Source organism: Rhincodon typus, chromosome 12 (assembly GCF_021869965.1).
Source record: "Rhincodon typus isolate 14 chromosome 12, sRhiTyp1.1, whole genome shotgun sequence".
In the NCBI taxonomy this organism is placed as follows: Eukaryota; Metazoa; Chordata; class Chondrichthyes; order Orectolobiformes; family Rhincodontidae; genus Rhincodon; species Rhincodon typus.
This window is the reverse complement of record NC_063343.1, coordinates 18,870,539-18,898,243: the sequence shown is the minus strand read 5'-3', so window position 1 is coordinate 18,898,243 and position 27,705 is coordinate 18,870,539. Positions and strand designations below refer to the sequence as shown.

Genomic DNA, 27,705 nt, shown 5'->3' with positions numbered 1-27,705 from the left:
AATTTGATAGGTGGACATGGTTATTGAAAATAGATCAGATATATGACACTCTTAGAGAGACTCTTATTTGGAGGAGCTCAAAAATTCACTTCCTGAAGTAGTGAGAAGCCATTGTGGAAGTGCAGAGAATTAAAACTACAAGATTAGTGGTAGAAATGGCAGATCATTATGAGTTAGTTCATAAATCAAAGTTTGGCTTCTAGTATTAATTTCAATCTGTGGCAGATAGAAACTTGGGAAAAGAGAAATCCTCAGGTGATTAGGGAAAAAGAGATCTCAATGAGGATAACAAAGATAGTTTAGCACAGGGTAAAAAGGAAACCCTTAAGGAGAGAAGAGAAGTAAAAGATGTCCAAAGATGTGCAGGTTAGGTGGACTGCACATGCTAAATTGCCCATAGTGTCCAGGGATGCGCAGGCTAGGTGGATTAGCCATGGTAAATGCAGGGTTACAGGGACAGGGTATGGGGGTGGGTCTGGGTGGGATGCTATTCAGTTGGTTGGTGTAGACTCAATGGACCAAATGGCCTGCTTAAGCACTGTAGGGATTATATGATTCTATGATTTTAAAAAGACCTCAGGCAGTTTTCCTTGTAATACAGTATGACACATGAAGTCACAATGTTGGTGATTTAAATAAAGCACTGGGAAGACAGATTTGGTAAACGATGATAAGCCAGTGGGGTTTGTGAAAGTGGAAAGGAGATCACAGTGGAAGCTAAAAAGCTGCAAAAGAATATTACTGCATCCGCTGTACCTGGTGTGGCTTCCTCTACATCGGGGAAACCAAGCGGAGGCTCGGGGACCGCTTTGCAGAACACCTACGTTCGGTTCGCAATAAACAACTGCACCTCCCAGTCGCGAACCATTTCAACTCCCCCTCCCATTCCTCAGACGACATGTCCATCCTGGGCCTCCTGCAGTGCCACAACGATGCCACCCGAAGGTTGCAGGAACAGCAACTCATATTCCGCTTGGGAACCCTGCAGCCCAATGGTATCAATGTGGATTTCACAAGTTTCAAAATCTCCCCTCCCCCTACCGCATCCCAAAACCAGTCCAGCTCGTCCCTGCCTCCCTAACCTGTTCTTCCTCCCACCTATCCCCTCCTCCCACCTCAAGCCGCACCTCCATCTTCTACCGACCAACCTCATCCCGCCCCCTTGACCTGTCCATCCTCCCTGGACTGACCTATCCCCTTCCTAACTCCCTACCTACACTCACCTTTACTGGCTCCATCCCCGCCTCTTCGACCTGTTTGTTTCCTCTCCACCTGTCCTCTCCTCTATCCCTCTTCTATCCGCCTCCCACTCTCTCCCTATTTATTTCAAAACCCCCTTCCCCTCCCCCTTTTCTGATGAAGGGTCTAGGCCCGAAACGTCAGCCTCTCTGCTCCTATGATGCTGCTTGGCCTGCTGTGTTCATCCAGCCCTGCACCTTGTTGTCTCGGATTCTCCAGCATCTGCAGTTCCTACTATCTCTGAAAAGAATATACAGCTTGGTTGAGAAGAAAGTGCTGGATCTCTTTAAAGAATTGACATGTGTGGATAAGGTTTACTGATGTGTACAGGGAGGAGTAGGTGAAGAAATTAAATTTTAAAGGATATGGGAACAAGTCGATCTTTGCTCATGAGAGATGAGGAGATATGTAATTCGAAAGGAGTTCTGCTCGAAGAGGTGGTAAATTGTGGAATTCTTGGTGAGTAGAGTAGTGTTCCGTTACGTAAAGTGAGGTTGGAGAATCAAATGAAAAGTGGTGAAATGGTGGAATGAGTAATAGAGAAATTCTCTGTTCTGGAAATACATTTTATCCTGTGTGAAGATGTGGCTGGATCACAGGTGAGAGCAATAACTGCAGTGGTTGAAAAGTCAGTGGAAAATCAGATAACTGAGATATCACAGGAAGTATAAACAAAAATAGAGATTGCTGGAAAAGACCATAAGACCATGAGACATAGGAGCAGAAATTAGGTCATTAGGCCCATCGAGTCTGCTCTGCCATTCAATCATCGCTGCTAAGTTCCTCAACCCCATTCTCTCACTTTCTCCCTGTAACCCTTGATCCTCTTGATAATCAAGAACCTATCTATCACAGTCTTACGTGTACTCAATAACCTGGCCTCCACAGCCTTCTGTGGCAGTGAATTCCATAGATTCACCACTCTCTGGCTAAAGACGTTTCTCCTTATCTCTATTCTAAAAGGTCTTGCCTTTATTCTAGGGCTGTGCCCTTGGGTCCTAGTCTCTTCTACCAATGGAAACATCTTCCCAACATCCACTCTGTCCAGGCCATTCAGTATTCTGTAAGTTTCAATTAGATCACCCCTCATCCTTCTGAACTCCAATGAGTACAGTCCCAGAGACCTCAAAAGTACCTCATATGTTAAGCTTTCGATTCCTGGGACCATTCTTGTGAACCACCTCTGAATCCTCTCCAGGACCAGTACATCCTTCCTGAGATATGGGGCCCAAAACTGCACACAATACTCCAAATGTGGCCTGACCAGAGCCTTATAAAGCCTCAGTAGTACATTGCTGCTTTTATATTCAAGTCCTCTCAAAATAAATGCCAACACTGCATTTGCCTTCCTGACTACTAACTCAACCTGCAAGTTTACCTTGAGAGAATCCTGGCCTAGAACTCCCAAGTCTCTACAGTTCAGACTTCTGAATTTTCTCCCCATTTAGAAAATAGTCTATATTTTTATTCATCTTACCAAAATGCATGACCTCATACTTTCCCACGTTGTACTGCATCTGCCACTTCTTTGCCCACTCTCCTATCCAGTCCAAATCCTCCCCACCTCCTCAATACTATATGTCCCTCCACCTATCTTTGTTTCATCTGCAAACTTGGCCAGAATGCCCACAGTTCCTTCATCTAGATCATTAATGTATAAAGTGAAAAGTTGTGGTCCCAACACTGACCCTTGCGGAACACCACTTGTCACCGGCTGCCATCCTGAGAAAGACCGTTTTATCCCCAAAGATCAATAGGTCTGGCAGTGACTGTGGGGACAGAAATAAAAGTTAATATTTTGGGTCGAGTAACCCCTCCTTGGGACTGATGGTAGCTCGGAAAATGTCAGTTTAAACGCAGAAGATAAGGTGAGGGGAGAGAGTAAAGAGTAAATGATAGGTGGGGATAGAGCCCAAAGAAGGAGAAGAACAGTTGGACAGACAAAGGAGTGGATAACAATCTGGCTAGGAGGGCGAATAGCTATTAATGGAGACTGTTAGTGGCGAACAATGGGTTGTGTGTGGTGGCAGACTGTGTGATAGCAAGGCCTGGTGTGCAGTGGTTGGGGTAAGGGCATGGCAGAGCTCAAGTCCTAAAGTTATAGAACCTACGATATTGAGTCCAGAAGGGTCCCCAGGCAGAAAATGAGGTGCTGTTCTTCCAGCTTGCACTCAGTTTCACCACAGCACTGCAGCAAACCTAAGACAAACATGCTGACCAGGGAACACGGTGGTGTGTTAAAGTGACAGGCAATTGGAAGCTCAGGGTCTTTTCTTTGCAGACAGAATGTAAGCGTTCTGTGAAGTGGTCATCCTGTCTATGCTTTGTTTCCCCAGTGTAGAAAAGACCACACTGCAAGCAGCAAATGCAGTAAATTAGACTGTGTGAAGTGCAGGTAAAGTGCTGCTTTATCAGGAAAGTGTGTTTGGCCCCTTGGATACTGAGGATGGAGGAAGTAAAGTGAAATGCAGAGACTTGGGAGTTCTAGTCCAGGATTCTCTCAAGGTAAACTTGCAGGTTGAGTCAGTAGTCAGGAAGGCAAATGCAGTGCAGAGAATGGTATCATGAGGCTGTGGGTGTTGTTGGGAATGAAGGAAGAGTGGGCCAGGGTGTCCCGGAGGGAATGATCCCTGCGGAAGGCTGACAAAGGAGGGGAAGCAAATAGGTGTCTGTTGGTGGCCGTGGCATCTCACTGGAGGTGGCAGAAATGGTGGCTAATGATCCTTTGGATGTGGGTGCTGATGGGGTGGTAGGTAAGGACAAAAGGGACCTGATCACTGTTGCGGGAGGGAGTGAGGGCCGAAGTGCGGGAGATGGGTCTCACTCAGCTGAGGGCCCTGTCAACAACACTGCTGACAAATCCTCTGTTGAGGAAGAAGATGGGCATTTTGGAGGCACCCTTGTCGAAGGCATCATCTGAACAAATGCGATGGAGACGGAGGAATTGGGAAAATGGAATAGAGTCTTTACTGGAAGCAGGGTGCGAGGATGTATAGTCTAGGTAACTGTGAGAGTCTGTGAGTTTATAACAGATATTGGTGGCCAGTCTATCCCCAGGAATGGGAACAGAGACGCCAAGGAAGGAAAATGTCCACCATTTCTGTGACCTCAAGCATCAATCACATTTCAAAGACTAACTAATAAAGTCATTTTGAGATTACCCAATTGCATGGTGTACATAGACAATCTGGTGCTTTTAGTCACACATGGAAGGAACATTTCGAGCATCTAGTGGAATTGTTCGATCAAAGTCAAGTAGGGGCTGGGTGATAAACCTTGCTAAGAATGAGTTCACAAAAGTCCAAGTCACATTCCTAGGTGATATCATTGGACATGGACAGATGGCCCCACAAGATGTGAAACAAAGTTTTATTGGGAAGTTTCCCATACTGTCAACAAAGAGGGAAGTGCTACAGTTCCTGGGACTGAGTATTTTTTAATCAAAAAATTGTACTGAACTTTTTAACAGTGTGGTCACTCCATTGACTAACCTGTTGAAGAAGTGCAGAAAATTTCAGTGGATGGAGGAGTGTCAGAAGGCATTTGACAGCCTGAAAGCTGTGTTGACAACTGCTCCAGTGTTAGCAACACCTCTTTACACAAAGCCATTCAAAGTGGCCATGGATGCAAATGATGAGGCTGTTGGTGGGGTACCCTTACAGGATGATGATGAGAGGATAGAAAGACTTATTATGTATTTCTCTCATTTTCAGACCAATGTCAAATAGGGCTGTGTCATTGCCCCAACACTGTTCTCAATCTACCTCACCGCAATGCGTCACCTCACTGCAACAAGCTCCCTGCTGCAGTGGAGCTAACTTACAGAACTTGTGGCAAATCATTCAACCTTCACCACCTTCAAGTCAAAACCAAGATCACTCCAACCAGTGTCATCAAGATGCAGAATACAGATGATGCTTGTGTATGTGCAATCTCAGAGGACATACGCCAGACCAGTGTCAACACCTTTACAGAGGCATGTGACAGTATGGGTCTCATCCTAAATATCAGCAAGACAAAGGTCCTCCATGAACCTGGCCTGGCATTGCGGAGAAAACTCCTGATCATCAAGGTCCATGGGGAGGCCTTAGAGAACATTGATCACTTCCAATACCTCAGAAATGTCTTGTTGGCCAAAGCAGCTATTGATGAAAAGATCCAGTATTGCTTCCAGTGTGCTAGTACAGCCTTCGAACAACTGAGGAAAAAGATTTTCGAGGAAAACACCTTCAAATCCGATACCAAGATCATGGTTTACAGAACTGTGGTAGTTCCCGCCCTCCTATGTGACTCTAAGACGTATACTATCTACAGCAGACACCTCAAGGCACTGGAGCAGTACCACTAATGCTGCCTATGCAAGATCCTGTGAACCCGTTGGGAAGAAAGATGCACCAACATCAGCAACGTTGACCAAGCCAACATCCTCAGCATCAAGGCACTGATCACCCTTGATTGGCTACGATGGGCTGAGCGCGTCATCTGCATGACTGACAAAAGACTCCCCAAGCAGGTACTTTACTCCCAGCTTCAAAATGGCAGGTGAGCCACAGGTGGACAGAGAAAATGCTTCTGTGATGCCCTCAAGGCCTCACTGGCGGAGTGTGGCATTCCCACTGACAACTGGGAATCACTGGCCCAAGACTGTCCACCTGAAGAAAAAGATTTTCAAGGAAAACACCTTCAGATCCGATACCAAGATCATAGTTTACAGAACTACGGTAGTTCCCACCCTCCTATATGGCTCTAAGATGTGTACTATCTACAGCAGACACCTCAAGGGTGGAGCGGTACCACCAATGCTGCCTGCACAAAGCGGAGTAGCAGCATCCAGGAAGGCGTGAACACCTTGAAACTTGCCGTCAGGAAAAAATGGAAATCAAGTGAAAACAGCAAAAGAAGCACACTGCCACACCAATTCCCCACCCACCCCTTACTGTAACCACCACCTGACCCAACTGTAACAGAGACTGTCATAGCCACATTGGTCTATACAGCCACCTACAAACTCACCCTGAGAATGGAAGAGAATCATCCTTGTCTGCAAGGGACCGCCAATGATAATGACTTCTCCCAAAAGTTGCATATTCATCAAAATAAATATTCCACCATTGAGAAAGAGACCCTGAGTTTGGTGTTGGCATTGTAACATTTCAACATTTGTGTTGCCAATTATGTATTTGAGACAATTGTGTTTACTGATCATAACCCTTTAATTATTTTGGAAAATCTAAGGATAAAAATACCAGACTGTTTAGATGGAGTTTATTTTTACAACCACTGAATTTGAAAATTATACGTGGCAGGACGAGAGTGTACTTGCCGATGCCTTGTCACGACTTTGATGACTGAAGATGGAGGTGTTCAGTGGTGGAAGAAACAGACTGTAGTATTGACTATTTGCATGCTTACATTTACTGTAATGTACATACACAATGTCAAGTACTTTTAGTGTGAGACTGAAGTCTTTGAAATAAAACCATCATCTACATTGATGATTTTTTAAGGGGGTGTGATGATACTGTGCCTTTAAGAGAGATTTGTTCTATGCTGTTCCTTTTGCAGAGGGATGTTGCCACAGTGGTAGCAGAATGTCCGCTTCAGAAGCAGTGGGTAAGTAACTTTGAGGTCCCTGAGTTTTTTTTTTAATTAGACAAAAGAAGCATGAGTTGGTGCGATCAAACTCGCACAGACCAAGGGTTTTAGTTTTGCTTTCAGTTGGGGTTTGGAATTAGGTTTTGAAGCTATTAGATACAGCCTTCTCTCTCTGCTGCAGCAAAAAAAAGAGTTCTCTCTCTTCTGCTAGATTGTTTCTTTCAATGTTCCTTTTTCCTGGACTGGAAGGGAGATACGACGTTAGGAAAATCTGTACTGCTGAATTTGCCTTTGCCAAGGATGCATTTATAGCATACTGCTATTTTTGGAACAGTTGAAGATTAATACTTAAATAATGTATTATTTTATTTAGTATTTCAACAGAGTTAATGTTATGCCAACGCTTCTATTTTTGTTTGTATTTTAACTGTCATAAGAATAAATTATGTTTTACTTAAATCCTAATGATGAACTATTCAAATCACATCTGGAACACAGCACGTTACACTTGCCTCTAAACAAAATAATAAGTTAGGGTTTGAGGGGGTTTGATCTGGGCCATAACATTTCATAAATTCAGCTAAATATTGCACTTAATTTTAAAGATACATCCAAGCAACTGTCCAACATAGAGGACATGACATACTAGAAAATCTTTAGGTACTTCGCAACCAAGAATTTTCACTCCTGACTAGAAGGGTGTGTATTGACTTCAATCTCACTTTAAAATGTTTAACAACAAAAGATCAAGGTAAAAATTGAAGAAAAATTTTAAGCTCACGGTAGAACCTGAACAAAAACCCAAATCTTCTGACATAAGTGACTTTGGAATAAAATATTTGTTTCATAGTGTAAATGAGATGGAAAACAAAAAAACACCACTATGAAGAGACAAACAACATACAAAGGTCCAAGATACTGCAAAAAAAAAGACTGCCTGCTTTAGTAGAAGCCGCATTGACAGCTTTAAAGAATGGATGTGCATCACCAAAGTTCTCCATAAAGAAATACAATAAGCTAAAGATTTTCCTGTTCAAGACAGAACTACAAGATCTCGGACAACCAAGAAAACAGTCCAAAGCAACCACCTTCTACCCAACAGACTATTATTCTTCAAATTTCAAAGACAGCATCTTTGAGGAAAACAATGAAACTTCTCGATGCTCTGAGTAAGCACCATCCACTGTGATTGTGTGATCCACTGATATCCACTTGGCCTGAGTAAGGGAGCTTCTAACAGACAGGCATGTCACAAGAGGCTAGTGTGTTACTAATAGTCTTTTATAGCAATATAGATCATCTTCATATAATGTCTAAATAATTGCAATAACGCAATAAATTTCATATTGTAAATTCAACAGGATTCTTCTAGTTAGACCAGAAAAGTGGCCTTTCTCATCAATGTTATGCTACAATGAACTTGTAGGAGACCACACAAACACAACCATTCTATCAACATACCGGTTGAATCTACCAAGCAGCATCTTTTGGCTGATTTCACAGTTAACGTTAGATCTTAAACACCTTCATCGCAAACAAACCCAAAGGTATGACTGTTGCACAGGTATCACAAACTGCTACTTTGCACATTCAAACAACTTCCATCTATTCTGGATACCACGACGCAAAGGACTTCCTGGATGTCATAACATTCTATCAGTCTGGCTTCCATCAGAGCAGTAGGACCTCAAAGCAGTGAATCAGGAATGGTCATTTATAACATGGAACTGCTATTTGCTTTCATGATGAAAGCATTTCTGTTACCAACTCCTCAGCTCACTATTGCCCTTGCTGTTGCCCATCAGTTAGCCAGTATAGATTGCTGCATTCCAGTCTTCAGAACCCATGCCACCAAAGCATGGAACTGCATGAGAACAAGTGATTAGTTAAACGCATTGTGTAATTAAATTTATTAAATCAGTTTAGAATATGCATTTTCTGGTAGGTTTGTGTTGCCTAAAAGAGGGCAATGTGATGGTGGTTAGTGACAGAAGAAATACTGTTGTTGAGTGACTGAGGTTATTTATATCAATGATGAATTATTTCATCACTGAGTGCCCAGACAAAAAGGGCCTGTATAAATTGGAGCCTCCCTTTTCCTCTAATTGTGTTTTCTCCTCCTTCTCCCCCTCTTCTTTATGATCTTAGTCTTCACTTTCTTGCCTGATAGGTGGAGGTAATGGCTGATCCCTCAAAATGGTGGTGTTATACAGCATGCTGCCACAAATCTTGATACCCACTCAGCAGAGTACCACAGTGCTCTGCAGTATTATCTGGGCAGTGAAAACATTGCTTTGGGACACTAATTTTGTGTTCTGCAACTTTTATTGGAGGCATGCATTGGCCATGTACACAGGTTCCAGACTGGAGTCATGAGCCCTCAGAAAAGAGCCTTTAACACCTAGCAGACGACTTTGAAATTTCTGAGGCAGGTCAAATATAGTTGACACAGAAGAGCACTACAGGCGAACCAAATTTTGACTGCTGCCAAGATAACAGGTATCTACCTACATGATGTGTTTCCTGTTCGCATTAGAATGTAGGCCAAGTTTACATGAGATACAGACAAGGGAATGTGCATCTCATCAATAATATGATGGCCATGGGAGTGTTTAGAATCCTTGTAAAATCCTTGTTTGCTTTGTCTGCTTGTCTTTGATGGTATGAATTAAGATTAAACTGTTTATATGGGGAATCCACATGACATCCCTCCACAGTAAAAGATGCTCTGAAAACCGTAAAATGTTGCCTATTTTAGCAGCAGTCACCTAGAAATAGTCAAATGCATAAGAGATAAGTGCCACAGGTACTTTCATGCAGTCATGCCTCCTCAAAGGTTGCAGTTGTAATTGGAGCAATTGACAGATTTTAGCTTGAATCTCTTTCAAAGCAAAGTTGGCTCATGCATTAGTCCTTACTGAATCTGAGGTAAGAGAATTCCTCCCTAAAGTCTCCTGCAGACAGCCATTCATTCCTTGATTCAGTTATTGGAGCAGTTTGTCTTGCCCTGTGTAGATTCTCTTCATTCTTCAAGCCAACCTCAATTCCCAGCCTGACTAGGCCACCCATGGCTACAAACACAAGGTTTTAAATAAAAAATAAATTCCAAAACAATATAACCATTCCCTGTAGAATATTCAAACTTTCGCCAAGTATAACAAAGTTCCAACGAACACATAATTTATTGCACCAGTAGCCAGAAGAAACAATCCAGCAAGAAATGTGCAAGTAGCTGATGATCACTTTATATAACATTAGCGGGAGCCTTATCTTCTTACTTTATTGCTCAACATTCGGTTAGACAAGTCAGAAAATGGAGTATTATTGTAAAATATAGCTCCTAGCCACACCCATAAAGGGTTTTGTTTGAATGCTTCCAATATTGTTTACAATATCAGCTCACATACATTGTGTTTGTGCATCTTTGCTATAAACCTGGTTGGATGTGTTAGGATAAACCTTCAAAGCAGGTGGGACTTGAAACAAGATTTTCTGGAACAAAGGTAGGGATACTACCATTGCACTACAATGCTTCCTGCTCTGTTTGTATCATTTCTTTTGTAAACCCCCTTTCATCGCCCCATGTACCCCAATTAAACTCCAAATTTGGGAGCAATGTGAATCTGAAATCTTGCAGGCACTAAACTTTCTGACATGGTTCGTTTGGTCTTCAAGTTATTGCTCCGAGATTTTAACACAACTGCATTAGATTCTATACTATTCCAGAGGCAAACACCCTTAATAGATCATGTAAATAGTCCTTGGAGCCCATCCTGAATTATATAAATAGCCTGATCGTGCAAAATATTCAGGTCAAGCACAAGGTCTGCCCCAATGTGCTTCAAATGAAAACTGCACATAAATGGCAAAGCTGAGTCTCACTGTTTGGACTCCTAACTGAATAATTGACATTTATCATATCAACTGAATCATATTGGCTGAAGTTACTATGAAGGTTCCGCCATCTCAACCTTGTCCCTCAACTGAGGTATGGTGATCCTTCGGTTAATCTTACCACCAGTTGTCTGTCTCCAATGACAGAGTAGCCCTACGGTCCTCTGGGACGATGGCGACTTCATCTTTTATGATATCTACCAGCCATCTATAAGAATAAATTAACATCTTTTTGTAGACAGGAAGAAATAAACACATAAAAAAGACATTAAAAATATGAACTACAACTACCCAAAAGTTACTAGTTAGACAATATTGTATATTACATAATATTTCATTGTTCAGAGGGTTAAAATAGATGTAGGTTTGAAACAGCATCTAATTTCATCGATATGAGAAATGATAGTAATAAGATAGCACATTAAAAATGTAATTTCTTTTCTCATGAAGATTTTGAAAATACATTATATTTGAATGTCTAGAAAATTATTACACAATTGAAATCCTTTTAAAATTAAATATTTATATTATCAGACTGAAATTTCACGTCTATAAAAAGGCCTATGTTACTGAATCATTGCCGACTTCCACTCATCCTTTGAGAAATATTTGAAATGAATCTTTTATCTTACATTTTGCCCCATTAGACATATTCATGACTAAAATTAATAATTCAGTAAAAATCTTGAGTGCTTTTTCAGCACTTATTTATCAGATAATTCAGCTTTCAACATTGAAGAAATATCAAACCTAAAAAAGATTTTGTGTAACACGTATTTCTCTACTGAATAATTTCTTTTGCACTTTTTCCATCCTTAACAACTATTAGCTGGTATACAGGAAGAGGTGCAACTTTCTTAAGTGACATATTGGCAAAGAAACTGGGCAGAATTTTATAGGGTTCTGAGCAACCTGGGCTATGGTGAGATTTGTGGCAGGATCAGATGAGAAGTCTGCTGAAGCCTATGTTAATATTGGAAGCATCTTATACCATCTCTTATGCTTTTGGCAAGCAACATGAGGAGGTTCTCACTAGGCAGCAGTGAGTTGCCAATTAAAAGGGTTATTGGTTCTTAAATATCTTGTTGATTGCATAGTTCACTTCATTAATATTCAACTTTCTATCTTGTCAAAAGTGCCAATCAAGCTAGCCACTGAGAAAACTCGACATGAAAATCAGAGCCAGTACCTGGTAACTTCAGCTCACCACTTGCCCTGAAGGAACTGCATGCTGAATACAATCAAACTGCATCTTGGGACACATTCTGCAGGCACCAGCCATACATTTCCCTCATTCACAGACATTGGTTTGGCATTTGACAACCTTTCATGACCATCATGGCTTTTGTCAGATATTCTGGCCGGGTGCTATGGAAGCACAGACCACACCAGCAACAAGCACTGAAAACCTGCAGCAAAACCACTATTTACAGATGGCCAGGCCAAATTTGCTTGCTTTCTTAGTGCCCAATCATCTAGTACTTACCTGCATGCTCACCACATCCTTGTCTTGTCTTGCCATGCCATGGCAAGCCAATTAGTGCAGTCACACAACCAGATAGCCTGCCTTTCTGGTTGGCAGTCCTCAGTCAAGGGAGTGTACAACTTCCTTTATGGAAGTGTGTTGTGTCATATACAGCAAACACACAGTATGTGCAGCAAGCAAGCAGCCATGTCTCAAAGTCTCAGGGCAGTGATGCAAAAGTATTACAATGATAGTTGTCAGTGCAGCATCGAAGTGCAGAAGCACCCTGTAGGACGATAAGAGATGTGCTACGAGGGTTTTTAGAGGCTGGCACATGGGATGCTGATGTCCATGAACATGGCATGTGTGTGGCCAGTGTCTGTGGAGCATACACTAAGATGCTGGGACCCAGTGCTCATCATAGCGATCCTTTGGAGCAGGTGGTGAGCTAAAGTCACCAAATATCCCTGAGTTTTCCTCATATCTAGCTTGTTTGGTAAGTTTGGTAAGGTAGAAAGCTGAACAATAATGAGGTGAATTGTGCTGTCAACAAGACGTTTAACAGCAATAATTCTCCTTCATCAGCATCTCGCCCAGCGAGAAACTTGCCTCCCCAATCATTAATGGTGTAAATAATGGAATGAGATGTTCCTGACCATGATATAAGCATCATGGGAATTCTTGTCTGATTCTACTGCCATACCCTGTTTTGCTCAGACCCTTACAACATTCCGACTCAAGACTTTATCTAGTAGGAATGTAAAATGTGCTCTTAAAACATTAGTGACTGGAAGTGCAGATGATGTTATTATATCTTTTTTGTAATTAATTTATCTCTTTACTCTAAGTATAGCTTTTAGGCATGTGTAAAAGCTGCTGCATCATGCTGTAGTTAGGTCACATGGAACTGGAATTTGAGTTGGTTGGGCTTCCAGGAAATGTTCTCTATTATCATCATCTGAATATAGTTATGTTCAATGAAGCCTGTCAACTTTCACTCACCAGAATGTAGCTCTCACATAACTATAGATAACAAAAGCCATTCACTTTACTGATTCATGACACCACTCTGCAATTCGGTTGTATGTTACCAATGACAGTCAAGCTGGCTTGAGAGACATCACATAGCAGACAATTGTTGCATTGAAGCAGTAGATTTTAAAATTCAAGCATGGGATATGAACATCACTGGCTAGGTCACCACATATTGCCCAGCAAAAATTGCAAGAAAGTGGTAAAGTACCACTTTTTTGAACCGCTGCAGTCCATGTGACATGGATACATTCATTGTCCATTTTTTATTCATTTGTAGGGTGTGGGCATCACTGGCTGGCCAGCATTTATTGACTATCCCTAGTTGACCTTGAGAAAGTGGTGGTGAGCTATGTTCTTGAACCACTGCAGTTCACCTGCTATGAGTTGACCACAATGACATTAGGGAGAGAATCCCAGGATTTTGACCCAGTGACAGTGAAGGAAGGGTGATATATTTCCAATGAGAGATGGTGAATGGCTTGGAGGGGATCGTGAAGATGGTGGTGTTCCCATATATCTGCTGCCCTTATCCTTCTAGATGGAAGTCGTTGTGTGTTTGGAAGGTGGAGACAGTAAGGATTGCAGATGCTGGAAGCCACAGTCAATAGATGTGAAGCTGGAAAAACAAAAATGGTGCAGGTGTAGTTGTGGAAGAGGGACTATTCCATGAATCCTACAAAGAGAAGGGTATAGCTCGGGCCCACATAGGTGCCCACAGCCACCCCTTTGTTTCGTAGGTAATGGGAGGAATCAAAGGAAAAACTGTTGAGGGTGAGGACCAGTTCTGCCAAGTGAATGAGATTGTCATGGAGGGGGGCTGGTTACACCAGTACCATCCCTCACCTCTTTCTCTGCTATACTGATGACTGCATTGGTGCTGCCTCATGCTCCCGCGAGGATCTTGAGCAGTTCATCAATTTTGCCAATACCTTCCATCTCGCCCTCAAATTCACCTGACCATTTCTGACACCTCCCTCCCCTTCCTGGACCTCTCCGCCTCCATCACCGGAAACCAACTTACCACTGACATCCATTTCAAACCAAATGACTCCCACAACTAACTCGACTAAACCTCCTCTCATCCACCCTCCTATAAAAACGCAATCCCATATTCTCAATTCCTCTGCCTCCACTGCATTTGTTCCCAGGATGAGGTGTTTTGCTCCAAGACATCCCAGATATCCTCCGACTTTGAGGACCAGAATTTCCCCTCCTCTGTAATTAAGGATGCCCTCAACCATATCTCCTCCATTCCCACACTTCTGCCCTCAAACCCCCTCCCTCTAACAACAATAAGGATGGAGTCCCCTTAGTCCTCACATACCACCCCACCAACATCTCAGTCCAATGCATCATCCTCTGACATTTCTACCACCTACAATCAGACACCACCACCAAAAAGATATTTCCTCCCTACACTGTCCGCTTTCCGCAGGGACCGTTCATTCTGTGACTCCCTCGTCAGCTCTACACACCCCACCAACTTCTCCACTGCACCTGGTACCTTTCCCTGCAACCCCAAGAGATGCAACACCTGCCCCTACACCTCCCTTCTCACCGCCGTCCAAGGCCCTAAACAATCCTTCCAGATCTAGCAGAGATTCATCTGCACTTTTGGATGAAGTGATCTATTGTATCCATTGCTCCCGATGTTGTCTCTTCTATATCAGGGAGACCAAACGCAGACTCTGGGACTGGTTCACAGCATATCTGCACTCTGCATGCACCAACCAACCTGACCTTCCATTGCCACCCATTTTAATTCCCCCTCCCACTCCCCTGGCGACATGTCCATCTTTGTCAGAATGAGTCCAAACATAAACTGGAGGAGCAACACCTGATATTTCGCCTTGGGAGCTTACAGCCCAATGGCCTCAATATTGACTTCACCAGCATCAAAATCCTGCCACCCCCTGCCTTATCCTGCGTCCAGCCCTCTCTCTCCTCCTCACCTCCCTGACCTGATGTATCCGCTCCACCCTTCCCACTGACTAATCATAATAATATTGTACCTGTATCCACCTACCACTATCCCACCTACCCTTCCCTTAATCCTACCCCCCACCCCATATTTACTTTTGTGCTCTCCTTCCCCTCCCCAGTCCTGACAAAGGGTTTCAGCCCAAAATGTTGACTTTCCTGCTCCTTGGATGCTGTCTGACCTTTTGGGTTTAGAAGGTGCTATCTGAGGTTATTTCATAAATTTCTGCAGTGCATCTTATAGATTGTACACACTGCTGCTACTAAGCATCGGTGGTGGAGGGAATGGACGCTTGTAGATGTAATGCCAATCAAGCGGGCTGCATTGTCCTGGATGGTGTCAAGCTTTTTGAGTGTTATTGGGGCTATACTCATCCAGGCAAGTAGGGAGTATTCCATCACACTCTTCACTAGTGCCTTGTTGATGGTGGACAGACTTTGAGGAGTCAGGATGTGGGTTACTCGCCGCAGTATTCCTAGCTTCTGACCTGCTCTTGTAGCCAGTGTTTATGTGGTGAGTCCAGTTGAGTTTCTGGTCAATGATAAACACAGGATGTTGATAGTGTGGGATTCAGTGATGGTAACACTGTTGAATGCCAAAGGGCAGTGGTTAGATTATCTCAGGCAGGCAGTTCCAGGTCGTTGACCCAATTACAGTGAAAATTTGACAAAATAGTGCTAAGTCAGCATTGTGCATAACTTGGAAGTTCAAGGTGTACCTATGTATTCCCTAGCTATTTTAAGTAGTGGAAGTCATTAGTTTTGAAAGTGCTGTTGAAGAAGCCTTGACAAGATGCTTTGCTGATTCTTGCAGATGGTACACACTGCTGCCAGTGTGTGCCAGTGGAGAGGGGAGTAAATGTTTAGGTGGTGAATCAAGTGCCAGACAGCTGTTTTATCTTGGATAGTGTTAAGATTTTTAAGTGTTGTTGGAACTGCCTCATGGAATTTGACAGCATTCCCAGTAAGTGGTACTGGGTTAGGTGTAGCTGCGGTCTTTCACTGTCACCAATTCTCCTCCTCTGTCTTTACTGTGGTTGGTACCTGTCTGATTATCAGTGGTAGAGGATAAAACACTGAGTAAGCCTAATCACTCAAATATTGTGATGGAACTAATGCAACTTTAAAGTAACTTTTTTAGATCCATTACCTTATACAACAGCACTCATCCAGATAAAAGGAGTTTGTTATTCCATTTAACTCCTGGTTTGTGGCTTGCAGGTTTGAAGTGGAGATGTTTAGATTTTGTGGAGATGGTCATTGATACTTGAGGTTACTTGCAACTTGTTAACCCAAGCCTGAATGTTGTCCAGGTCATGCTCCATGCAAATACAGACTGCTTCACTTTCTGAGGGTTTGTGAATGGAACAAAATACTGCAATTATCAGCAAACAGTCCACTTCTGAACTTAAACAGAAGGGAAGACTATTGAAGAAATAACTGAAGATGGTTGGACTTAGAAAACTAGCCTCAGGAGTTCCTGCAACACTATCTTAAGACTGAGATCATTGATCTCAAACACCTTAGTAATCTTCCTCGCTGCTCAGCACGACTCCAGCCAGTGGGTTTTTTTTTGGTCAATCCCTATTGACTTCAATTTCACTAGGGCTCCTTGATGCCAAACGTAGTCAAATGCTGCTTTCATATTAAGGGCAGTCGCTCTCACCTTATTCATGTCTTTAGCCCTTATTTGAATCCAGGCAGCAATGAGGTCTTGAGTCCAGTGGAACCCAAACAAACCATTGGTGAGAAAATTGTTGCTGAATCAGCACCAGTTGATTGCATTGTTGATGATAGAATCCATCGGTTTGCTGATGTTTGAGAGTTCACGGAAGGAACAGTAATTAGCCAGATTAAATTTGTCTTTTTTTTGTGGACAAGGCAAAGCTGGGTAATTTTCCACATTTTTGGATAGATGCTATTTTTGGAGCTGCATTAGAATAACTCGACTAAGTGTATAGGTTGTTCTGGAACACAGGTTCCCTGTACTACCATTGAGATGTTTTCAGGTGCCATAATCTTTCAATATTCAATACATTCACCTATTTCCTGACATCATGAGCAGTGAATTGAATTGATTGAAGATTGGCATCTATGAGGATGGAGACCTTAGTGGGGAGGTGAAATGAATCATCCAGTCTGCACTTCCACATGAAGAATTTTGAAAATTTTTTAGCCTGTCCCTTTCACTGAAGTTATGGGCTTCTACATAAGACCATAAGATATAGGAGCAGAACTATGCCATTTAGCCCCCTCCATCCCAAGACTGCTCCACTATTCAATTAGATCATGGCTCATACTCAACATTTCTATAGGGGTTTGATCCAAGAAAGTGGCTTTTTTTTTAGCTATTTCAGAGAGCAGGTAATATTCACCATGTTGCCAAGAGTCTAGAGTCACATATAAGCCAAACTAGGTAAGGATGCCAGATTTCCCTCCTGATAGTTTCATGATCATCATTACTGAGGCTAGCTTTTTATTCCAAATTTGTTGATTGATTGAATTTAATTAGCTCTCAGATGCCAGGGTGGGATTTGAACTCTCAACTCTAAAGGACTAGTCTGGGATTCTGGATTAAAGGGCCAGTAACATTTCCACTATACTATGACCATCATGTTCTAGTACCTTGACCACTCTGGAAGAACTTTCCCATACTTACTGTAATGTATGTCCCTTTTCACAATGGTCTGTGATATACTTTGATATATGACTTGGCCTATATTGTAAATTTCTGAACCAATTTCTAAAGTCTGTCTTAATTGTATCAGCCATTAAATGTGTAATTTGTTGTTTATAATTGACTACAATTTGCTTGCTTATTCATATTTAACATATGTTAATTGTGAGCTTGAAGAGTATGAGTGCTTAGTTTTGTTTGATTATTGTATTGCAAAAATTCCTTTTCAACCCAGGGAATATTATGGCATCACATCTTTAATTTTAAAAATCTGGAATTTTGGAATTTTTCTACTTTAAAGCAAAACAGTTCTTGGTGACTACTGAAATTGTAACAATGGTCCCAATGTTACTCCATGGGATGACTTCAGGTGTGGAATTTTATCTCATCAGTTTAGGCTTCCCTTGCAACAATTAGACATTACCTAGCTTCTATTTGTGTTGCAATGGAAGCTGGGGTATTGATCATTAGGTCATTAGGTCATTAGTTAGGTCAACTTCTGATGTTGGCATCACTTCAATGTTGGATAGAATAAGTCCAAGGTCCAAGGTCTTCACAAAGCCCTCCACCAAGTTGGAATCAGAACCCTTCAAGCTCCTTGATAGTGACAGATTTCTGGAAGGTCAGCCAATACACTAAGCATTTCATCGTACACGTGCTCCTGAAAGTATTCAACTTTATAGCAGAATGTTAGATAGTCTTGGAATCTGGCAAGCTGGTACCTGAACACTCAATTCCCCTACTCAGATGCCTGATTGACTCACCACCTGCCTCTAAGCTACCCTTTAAATTATGTATGGTGCCAGTATCTGAGCAAGTAATTGTTAATACAAGATCTACTTGCAGTATTTCATTGTCAACGGTATCCTATTCTTAGTGTCATAGAGATATACAGCATGGAAAGACCCTTCGGTCTAGCTCATCCATGCCGACCAGATATCCTATATAAATTTAGTCCTATTTGCCAGCATTTGCCCCATATCCCTCTAAACCCTTCCTATTCATACCCATCCAGATGCCTTTTAAATGTTGTAATTGTACCAGCTTCCACCACTTCCTCTGGCAGCTCATTCCACATATGCAACACCCTCTGTGTGAAAAAGTTGCTCCTTAGCTCCCTTTTAAATATTTCCCCTCTTACCTTAAACCTATGTCCTCTAGTTTTGGATTCCCCCACCTTGGGGGAAAACACCTTGGCTATTTACCTTATCCATACCCCTCATAATTTTATAAGCCTCTGTAAGGTCACCCCTCAGTGACAACACACCAGGGAAAATAGCCCCAGCCCATTCAGCCTCTCTGTATAGTTCAAATCCTCCAACTCTGGCAACATCCTCGCAAATCTTTTCGGAACCCTTTCCAATTTCACAACATTCTTCCTAGAGCAGGGTGACCAGAATTGCACACAATACGCCAAGAGTGGCCAAACCAATGTCCTGTACAGCCGCAACATAACCTCCCAACGCCTACACTCAATGTATTGACCAATAAAGGCAAGCATACCAAATGCCATCTTCACTATCCTATCTACCCGCAAATCCTCTTGATCTTCACTTTCCCGCAGCATGCCTGATGGGATAGGTAGCCAGTAAATAGCCTTCTTCTGTTCTGTAAACATTCAATGATGATAGTACTTGGTATCCAAATGAGGAAACTTGCAAGTGTAGAGTTGTGATGAGTGGGAGGGTTATTGCGGCAAGTATGTGGTGCATGCTGACACTCAGTATATTGGGAGAAATTGCAACGTAAGAGGGCAGTGCAATGTGAGAAGGTGGATTAGATTGGAACATGATCACCCTCTGCTAATGTCTTAGCTTCACAGCTAGCCATAACCTAAGGAAAATCTGGTTCAACTATAGTCATCACTGCCTTCACCACAGAGGTGAGCATATTATCTGGATACCTTAGGTTGTGTATTACCTTGTCCTGCAACAGAGAAGTGTGTCTATGAACATGATGCAAAGAGCTAAGTTTATGTGTCTGCTGTGGTTGACAGTATGTGCAGGCTGTGAAATGTGAGTGTGAGGTTTGAAGGAGAGGTAAGTGTAGATAGGTGAGGTGAAGCTAGGAAGGGGAGTTTGAGTTGGTTGGTGAATGTCTGGTGGATTGTACAGTGAGAGGGTTTGCCAGTACACTTGATAGGATGTGGCAGAGAATAAGAAATGACTGATCTTGGCCACTTGAGTGAGATCAATAAACTTTTTGCAGCGTTGTATCCAGATTCTTAGGGCCACACCCTTTGACTTAATCTGGATCCAGAACTAGGGGTCAAAGTTTAAAAGTAGGGAGACATGCATTTAATACAGAGATGAGGAAATGATTTTTTTCTCTCCGAGGGTTGCATCTTTGGAATTCCCTTCCTCAAAAGGCAGTGGATTTGGAAACTTCAAATAATTTTAAGACAGAGGTAGATAGATTCATACACACCAAGAGAATGAAGGATTATCGGGGATATGCAGGTGTGTAGAGTTGAGGATAAAATCACATCAGCTATGATTTAATTGAGAGGCACAGCAGGCTTGAAGGGTTGAGTAGCCTACTCTGTTCCTTGATCATAAGTTTGTATATTCATATGTTAACCTCATCCTCTATCTGCTCCCACTTCCTGTTCTGGAGGGCCTCCTGTACTCCTTGTGTATAAAGGGCACCTCTCCTCTAGCTCTTCTCCTGTACCAGGGCTTTCAATACTGCATCAGAAAATCCAGGAATCCATCTTCTGCCATGTTATGCCATTTTAAATTCATCCTGTAGGACAAACAATCTTTCCCACTGATTTCCAGAGCTTGCTGCAGCCACAGTGCAGGTTGTCTTTAACTAGTATAGGCTAGCTTTAAGAAGTAATAGACTCATACAACTTCACCCTCCTGCAGCCACTCAACAGGACATTCAGCACTGCGTTGCACTCTATCATTAGCAGGCAGTATAGTGTTCCCAGAGCTACTGAATTTTTATCTGCAACTGTTATAATCTCCTGATGTACCTGTATGAACATGATATCAATATGACTCAATTATTCCTGCAAAAACACTAACAAACTGATAGGCAGAGGAGCCCCTGTGGAAATAGCATTGCTAAGAAGTCATACATGCTTCCAAGACTTGAACAATCAAGACTAAACATGTCATTTGTTGCACAATGCTGAACTCTCAACAAAGCTCAGAAATAGATTACTTTCTGTTTTTCATATTTGTAGATGTTGATTAACATTGAAGTGATCACGGATAAAGTAAGAATATGAAATGGCATGCAGAATCCAAAATGCATAAGTGAGATATGCTTATATACAGCCAGCTCCATGAGAAATAAATTCACAGGGTGTTGATAAAAATACCCTTGGTAGTCAAATATGATTATAATTTCACTCTTACTAAGTACTCAATTCCTACTGAGAGTGAGCACTCTTTTTTAAACCTCAATTACCTCTATGTAGTAGCACTCAATAATGCAGACCAGAAGAGGCCAAAATTCAAGCTGTGCTTTGCGCTGTTAGCTGGGGGACAATTGGAATGCTACAATCAACTTCTGTTCCCAGGCTCAGGAGGAATAAAATCACTTCTAATTGTTATATAACCCTCCCTCTCTTTTTATGTGTCCTTGTACAGACTTTAGACAAAGACAGCATTGTTTGAAATGCGATGTCCTCGAAGTTGAAAGATGCACAGTGTTCAATGCAAAGAGCAAAGAGCTGCCAATAATCAATTCCATAATGGCAAGAATAGCCCAGGCTCACTTTTGCAAGAAGTTAGCCAGTTCCTTATATGTGTCTCTTTATCTACTCCTGAAAGCACCTTAAATACTAAATTTGATTAGCTCGTAAATTGCTTCATAGGAAGATAAGCAGGCCTTATAATCTTGAAGTCTATGTGGCCATCTAAATAGACCATTATTAATCAGCAGATTACCTTTCTGCCTTTAATCCAGATCTCTTGACACAGTCATATTTTCAGGTTTATACCTGCAGAAACCCTCATTGTGTGCTCACCTTCATTGGAGCAAATGGTCTAACTCAAATGTCTCCCACCCCTTCACAAATTTTCCTAAGTGCATTTTCCCTGAAAATCATTACTTGTTCCTTCAGTTCCCTTCCCATTTAACTTGCCCTTTCTGTAACCTTGCAACAGTTAGTATTGTGAATGTTTCCTGTCTACAATCATTCTACATCCTTCAAAACAATTACATCACCCCCAAAAAAGTCTCTGACCCATCTACACTTGTCAACTGTTGCCCTGTCTTCAACTTGCATTTCTCCTCTAACAATGTTAAATGTTTTATATGGTCAGTCACCTCCCAGATCTGTGTCCATCTCTTCCACAGCCAAATTCATGAACAATTGCTACATGACTGTAACCACAGGACAATAATCAATAAAAATCAATTATCATCATCAACCACTTCAACAGAATTTGGTTTTTCATCTTGTTCAGCATTCTTCAGTGTTTCTTCTCAGTTATCCAGCTATCTGTAACTTATTCATTGTGGTCCCATTCATGACTATCCAAATCTACCTCAATGTATTTTTATTTTGCTTCTGCCAACTACTCCAATACAATAATTGTCATTAAAGTTTCACTATTGTTCATTTATTTCTAATTCAATTCAATGAACTGCCAAATACCATAAGTGAATAGCTTACTATCATAAACAGGTATGTAACTAATCTAATTGGGGTGGATTGGTAGGGATCACAGACTTTCATCCATGAATGGATAAACCAGCACCTGCTTGAGTTCTATTTCAGAGAAAGAAACATTCAAGTTTCTGCTCAGGGGAAAAGAATAATTAATACATAATTGCAGAGAGGAAGACAAGTAGAGAGAAGGGAATAAATCCGTAATCTGTAATTATGAGAGCAGAACTAGCTGTATGTTTTAAATTATCATAGAACATTAGAGCACAGAAGGTGAGTTTCTGTTGGGTTTTTCAGACAGAAATCCAGTCCCATTCTTTCCCGAAATTCCTTTGAGTATTTAGGTAATTTCCTGTGGAATGTTACTATTGAATCAGCATCCATCATGATATCTGCAGCTACATTCCCAATCTGTATTAAAATGTTTTTCATCATGTTGTCTCTGGTTCTTTTGTCAATCATATTTATTCTGTGTCCTGTGGTTATCAACTCTTCACTACATAAAAATAGCTTCTCTTTATTTACTTCATTTGAACCTGTCATGTTTTTATCAAAACTAACATACCTCCTCGTTTCCATCACGTAATGAGAAAAAGGATATTTATAGGAGTTAAAAAGTCTCCCTGCAATTATATCAGGCATTTGTCAGTACACACATTGAGTAATGTGTGCAGTTGTTTTGTCTCCTTACATAGGGAAAGATATGCTTATGCTTGAGGGAATGCAATGCATATTCACCAGAATCTTTCCTGGGATGAGGGGGTACAGTGTAGTAGGCTTATATTCCTTCAAGGTTAGAAGAATCAGAGATGACAATGCAAATTTTGTGAAAATATTTCCCCTGGTTGGTGGGTCAAAAACACAGGGCCATAATCTCAGAATAAAAGGTTGGCCACTTAGAATTGAGGTGAGAGGAAGTTTCTTCACTCGAAGGGTTGGGAATCTTTGGAATTCTCTGATCTATAGAGCAATGGATGTTCAGTCTATAAATATCTTCAAGACAATAAGACATAGGAGCAAAAGCAGGCTATTTGGTCCATGAAGTCAGCTTCGCAGTTCAACCTATTTTCTAATCAACCTGTTCAGAGATGTTATTATACACCTCTGAAGCAAGTGGGACCTGAACCCAAGCCTCCCAGTCCAGAGATAGGGACACTAGCAGATTCAAAGTGCATTAGTGTAGAGGGATCTGGGAGGGACCTTTGTGCATGAATCTCATAAAATGGGAATGTAAGTACAGCATACAATAAGAAAGGCAAATGGAATCCTGGCATTTATTGCAAAAGGACTGGGTTATAGAAGTAATGTTATTACAATTATATAAGGCGTTGGTGAGACTACACCTGCAGTACTGTGTCCAGTTTGGTCTCCTTACTTGAAGAAGGATGTAGTGGCACTTGAGGCAGTTCAGATGAGGCTCACCAGATTGATTCCATAGATGAAAGGGTTGTTGTATAAGGAGCAGTTGCATCACATGGGCTTGTACTTGTTGGAGTTCAGAAGAATGAGGGAGGATCTGGTTAAGGTATATAAAATGCTAAAGGGGATTGGTAAGGTGGATGTTGAACACTTGTTCCGCCTTGTGGGACAATCTCAAACAAGAGGTCATAGATATAGAGTGAGAGGAGGTAAGTTCAAAACTGAGTTGTGAATCTGTGGAACTCACTGCCCCAGAGTGCAGTGGAGGCAGAACCAATCAACAGATTCAAGAACAATATAGATATGCTTCTGATGAAAGCAGAAAGTCATTTCTAATTGGGGCTATGGGGAGCAGGCAGAATAGTGGAGTTGAGATCAGGATAAGATTAGCCATGACCATATTAAATGGCAAAGTAGGTTTGAAGGGCTGATTCCTTTGTTCCTATGACTCACTGCGCCACAAGTGTTAAGTCATGATAATGCTCAACTCCACTTTCCTGCCTTTTCCCATTACCCTTGTTTCCTTTAGCAATTAAAAATCTCATCCTTGACTAACTTAACAACCCAATATTCACAGCTATCTGTGTTAAGAATTTCATATATTCACAACCCTCAGAAAATAAACTCTTCATCATCTCGGCTTTAAAAGATGACAGTTTATATCCTCTGCTGCTAGACGTTCCCACAAGGTGAACAATCTCTCCACATCCACCTTGCAAACAACTAAGAATCTTGCATTTTTCAATAATGTCGCCTCCCAGTCTTCTAAATTCCAAAGATTACAACCTCAACTTACTCAACCTCTCATCATAAAATAATCTTCATAAGTCTGGGATCAAGCTGATGAACCTTCTCTGGTCTGTCACAAATGCCAATATATGTTTCTTTAGATAGGGGGTAAAAACTGTCTACAGTTTTCCAGTTGTGTTTGTCAATTGCCTTATATAGTTTTAGCAAGACCTCCTTATTTTTTTGCTCCGCTCCTTTTGAAATAGAAACCAACATTCCCTTTGCCCTCCCTCTTACTCGCTGGATTTGGATGTTAGTTTTTTTCATTCACGCATGAGGACTCCAAAATCCCTCTGTGCTGTAGTTTTCTGCAGTTTTGCTCCATATAAATAATTTTCAGCTCCTCTACTAATACTTAACTTTACATTTTCCCACATTATATTCTGTCAGGATTCTGCCTCACTTAACCTGTCTATACCCTATGTAGACTCCTGTGTCATCTTCACCACTTGCCTACCTTCATCGTTCCCACCTATTTTTGTGTCATCCAAAAACTTGGCAATAGTACATTCAGTTTCCTCATCTAAATCATCAATACATATTCTAAACAATTGTGGCCTTATTACTAATCCCTGCAGCACTCAACTATTTACCGGATGTCGTCCTGAAAATGTCCCCTTATTCCAATCTCCCTTTCCTATTAATTAATCTATCCTGTATTCATGCTGTGGAGGAACGGGCAATGCTCCAAAAGCTTGTGTGTTCAAATAAATCTGTTGGACTATAACCTGGCGTTGTGTGATTTTTGACTATATTCATGCTAATACATTATCTTCGACATTGTGGGTTCTTATCTCATTAAGTAGGCTTATGTATTATATTCTATCTTCTAGTTCCCTTTTATCTATCCTGCTTCTTACCTCCTCAAATAATTTTAATAAATTTATTAGGCATGATCTCCTCTTCATGAAGCCATGCTGACTGTCTAATTATATTAAGTATTTCTAAATGTTCTACTAGTACATTCTTTATAATTGATCCTAACATTTTCTCCATGACAGATATTAAGCTAAGTGGGTGATAGTTACCTGTTTTTTGTTCCTCCTTTTTTGAATAAGGATGCATATTGACATTTTACTAATCCTCTGGGACTTTTCCAGAATCTAAGCATTCTTGGAAGATTATAACCAGTGCATTTACTATCTATGTAGCTACTTCCTTTAATATCCTAAAATGCAACTTATCAGATCCTGTATTTAACAATCAATAATGATTGTCAATTGGCATCTCGTAGATGGATAGTAAGAATCTCGCCATGCCGCTTGTTAAAAGCATAAAAGATAGAGCAAGATGAACATGCTGTCAAGTTGGGCCTCTCTGCACCTGTCTCCCGATTTTGCCACACCTTTTTCCATAGCCCACATTGATCAGATCCCTTGGCATTATCACTTGGTGAAGACCAAAATGCATCAAAGTATTCAATTCAAATCCTCTGGAATTTTTCCAGAATCTAATAATTCTTGGAAGATTACCACCAGTGCAGTCATTAACTCTGTTACTACATCCTTCGACATCCTAGGATTCATCCTATCAGGACCAGGGGAATTATCAGTCTCTAACCCCATTAATTTCCCTAACACTTTTTTTCTAATGGTAGTTATTGTACTTATTTCCATTCCTCCTTTTGCCTCTTGATTATTGAGCAATGCAGGAATGCTATTAGTGTCTTCTACTGTAAAAGCATTTTTGGAAATACATGGGATAGAAGGTTGGAATTTCCTTTTGCAAGTGGCAACTTGATCCTATATCAACTGTTAACTTTAAATCTGAAATTGAAAGATTTAAGCAAAGTTATGAAGGATATGGGTGAATGTGGGTATCTTGTAGTGAGTTCAACAGCTCCCACTAATGCATTTTTAGATAGGGTAGCACACAGAAAGAATGACGAGCTCTCAGCTTTCTCACCCTCCTTTGAGCTCTTGTCCTTTAATGAGTCAGTCAGCCCATCCACCCTTAGGCCCATTGAAGCTCTTAACTGTTATCCAAGGGCCTAATTTTGTGCCTGTAACCACAGGACAGAGGGTGGGACCAGTAAAACTAAGAAGTCCAGCCTATTCTTTCAAAAATTTGTGCAAACCTCTTTCCTGGGGAAAACTCCATGCCCAATGGGGACAACCCTGTCACTGACTCCTTCCCTCCACCATCACTTCTGAAGTGGTATCTGCACTTGCTGCCTCGAGGTGTCCAGAACCTGACTTCTCACTGCCCTTATCCACTCTCCCTAGAGACCCCAACAAAGACCCGGGCTTACCTTATTCCAGAATTCAGACAGCCTTTTTCAACAATTCCCTTGTCGACCCAGCAATGGCCACAACTTGTTTCTAGTGCTACTACACATTTGCCAGTCAATTGTATTATCAGTCTATAATTGCAATGGGGAGACTCACCGTTCACCTCATGGAGTTAGACCACAGATCAGTCATTTCTGACAAAGGATCCCGACTGAAATGTTAACTTTCCTGCTCCTCTGATCTGCCTGGCCTGCTGTACTTCGCTAGCTCCATAATGTGTTATCTCTGACTCCAGCATCTGCACTTCTTGCTATCTCTAAGAAGGGATCTAGTCTATTTTGGTAAGTTTTATGCTGTCTGTTTCTTAATAACACTCAATATTCTAAGAAATTACATTTAGCAGTTAATAACTCGTACATTCCTTGGAACACAGTAAGAGCACATATTAAGTTAGTTGAAATTTAATTCAGTACATGGATATGGAGTGTATATATTACTCATTTACTGGAACAAGTAAACATGCTTAAGTGATGTTTCTATCCCATAATAATGTGTGCTTTTATATTGGAATGGCCTGTACCATTTTTTAATTTCACAACATTCGATTTAAAGAAGGTGAATGTGTGTGTGTTTATGGGTTGCCAGACAACATGACTTGGCATCTTCTAGCCCTCTCAAGAGATGACCACATGATCATTCTGTCAACAGCATCACTAAAACAGCACCAGAACAGCATGGAAGACTTGATTTTACA

The 27,705-nt window shown here is 41.4% G+C and overlaps 1 long non-coding RNA gene across 2 annotated transcripts in view; it reads right to left on the bottom strand.

The window, feature by feature from the left end:
* The window catches only part of LOC125484585, a 65,936-nt gene extending 38,720 nt beyond the window's left edge, over positions 1–27,216 (bottom strand). For both annotated transcript variants that reach the window (XR_007263413.1, XR_007263414.1), the window contains exons 1-2: positions 27,108–27,216; positions 10,850–10,936 (exon numbers count right to left, since the gene is read on the bottom strand). This is a non-coding gene — a long non-coding RNA (uncharacterized LOC125484585). The remainder of the gene's footprint in view (positions 1–10,849; positions 10,937–27,107) is intronic.
* Between the last annotated feature and the right edge of the window lie 489 nt (positions 27,217–27,705).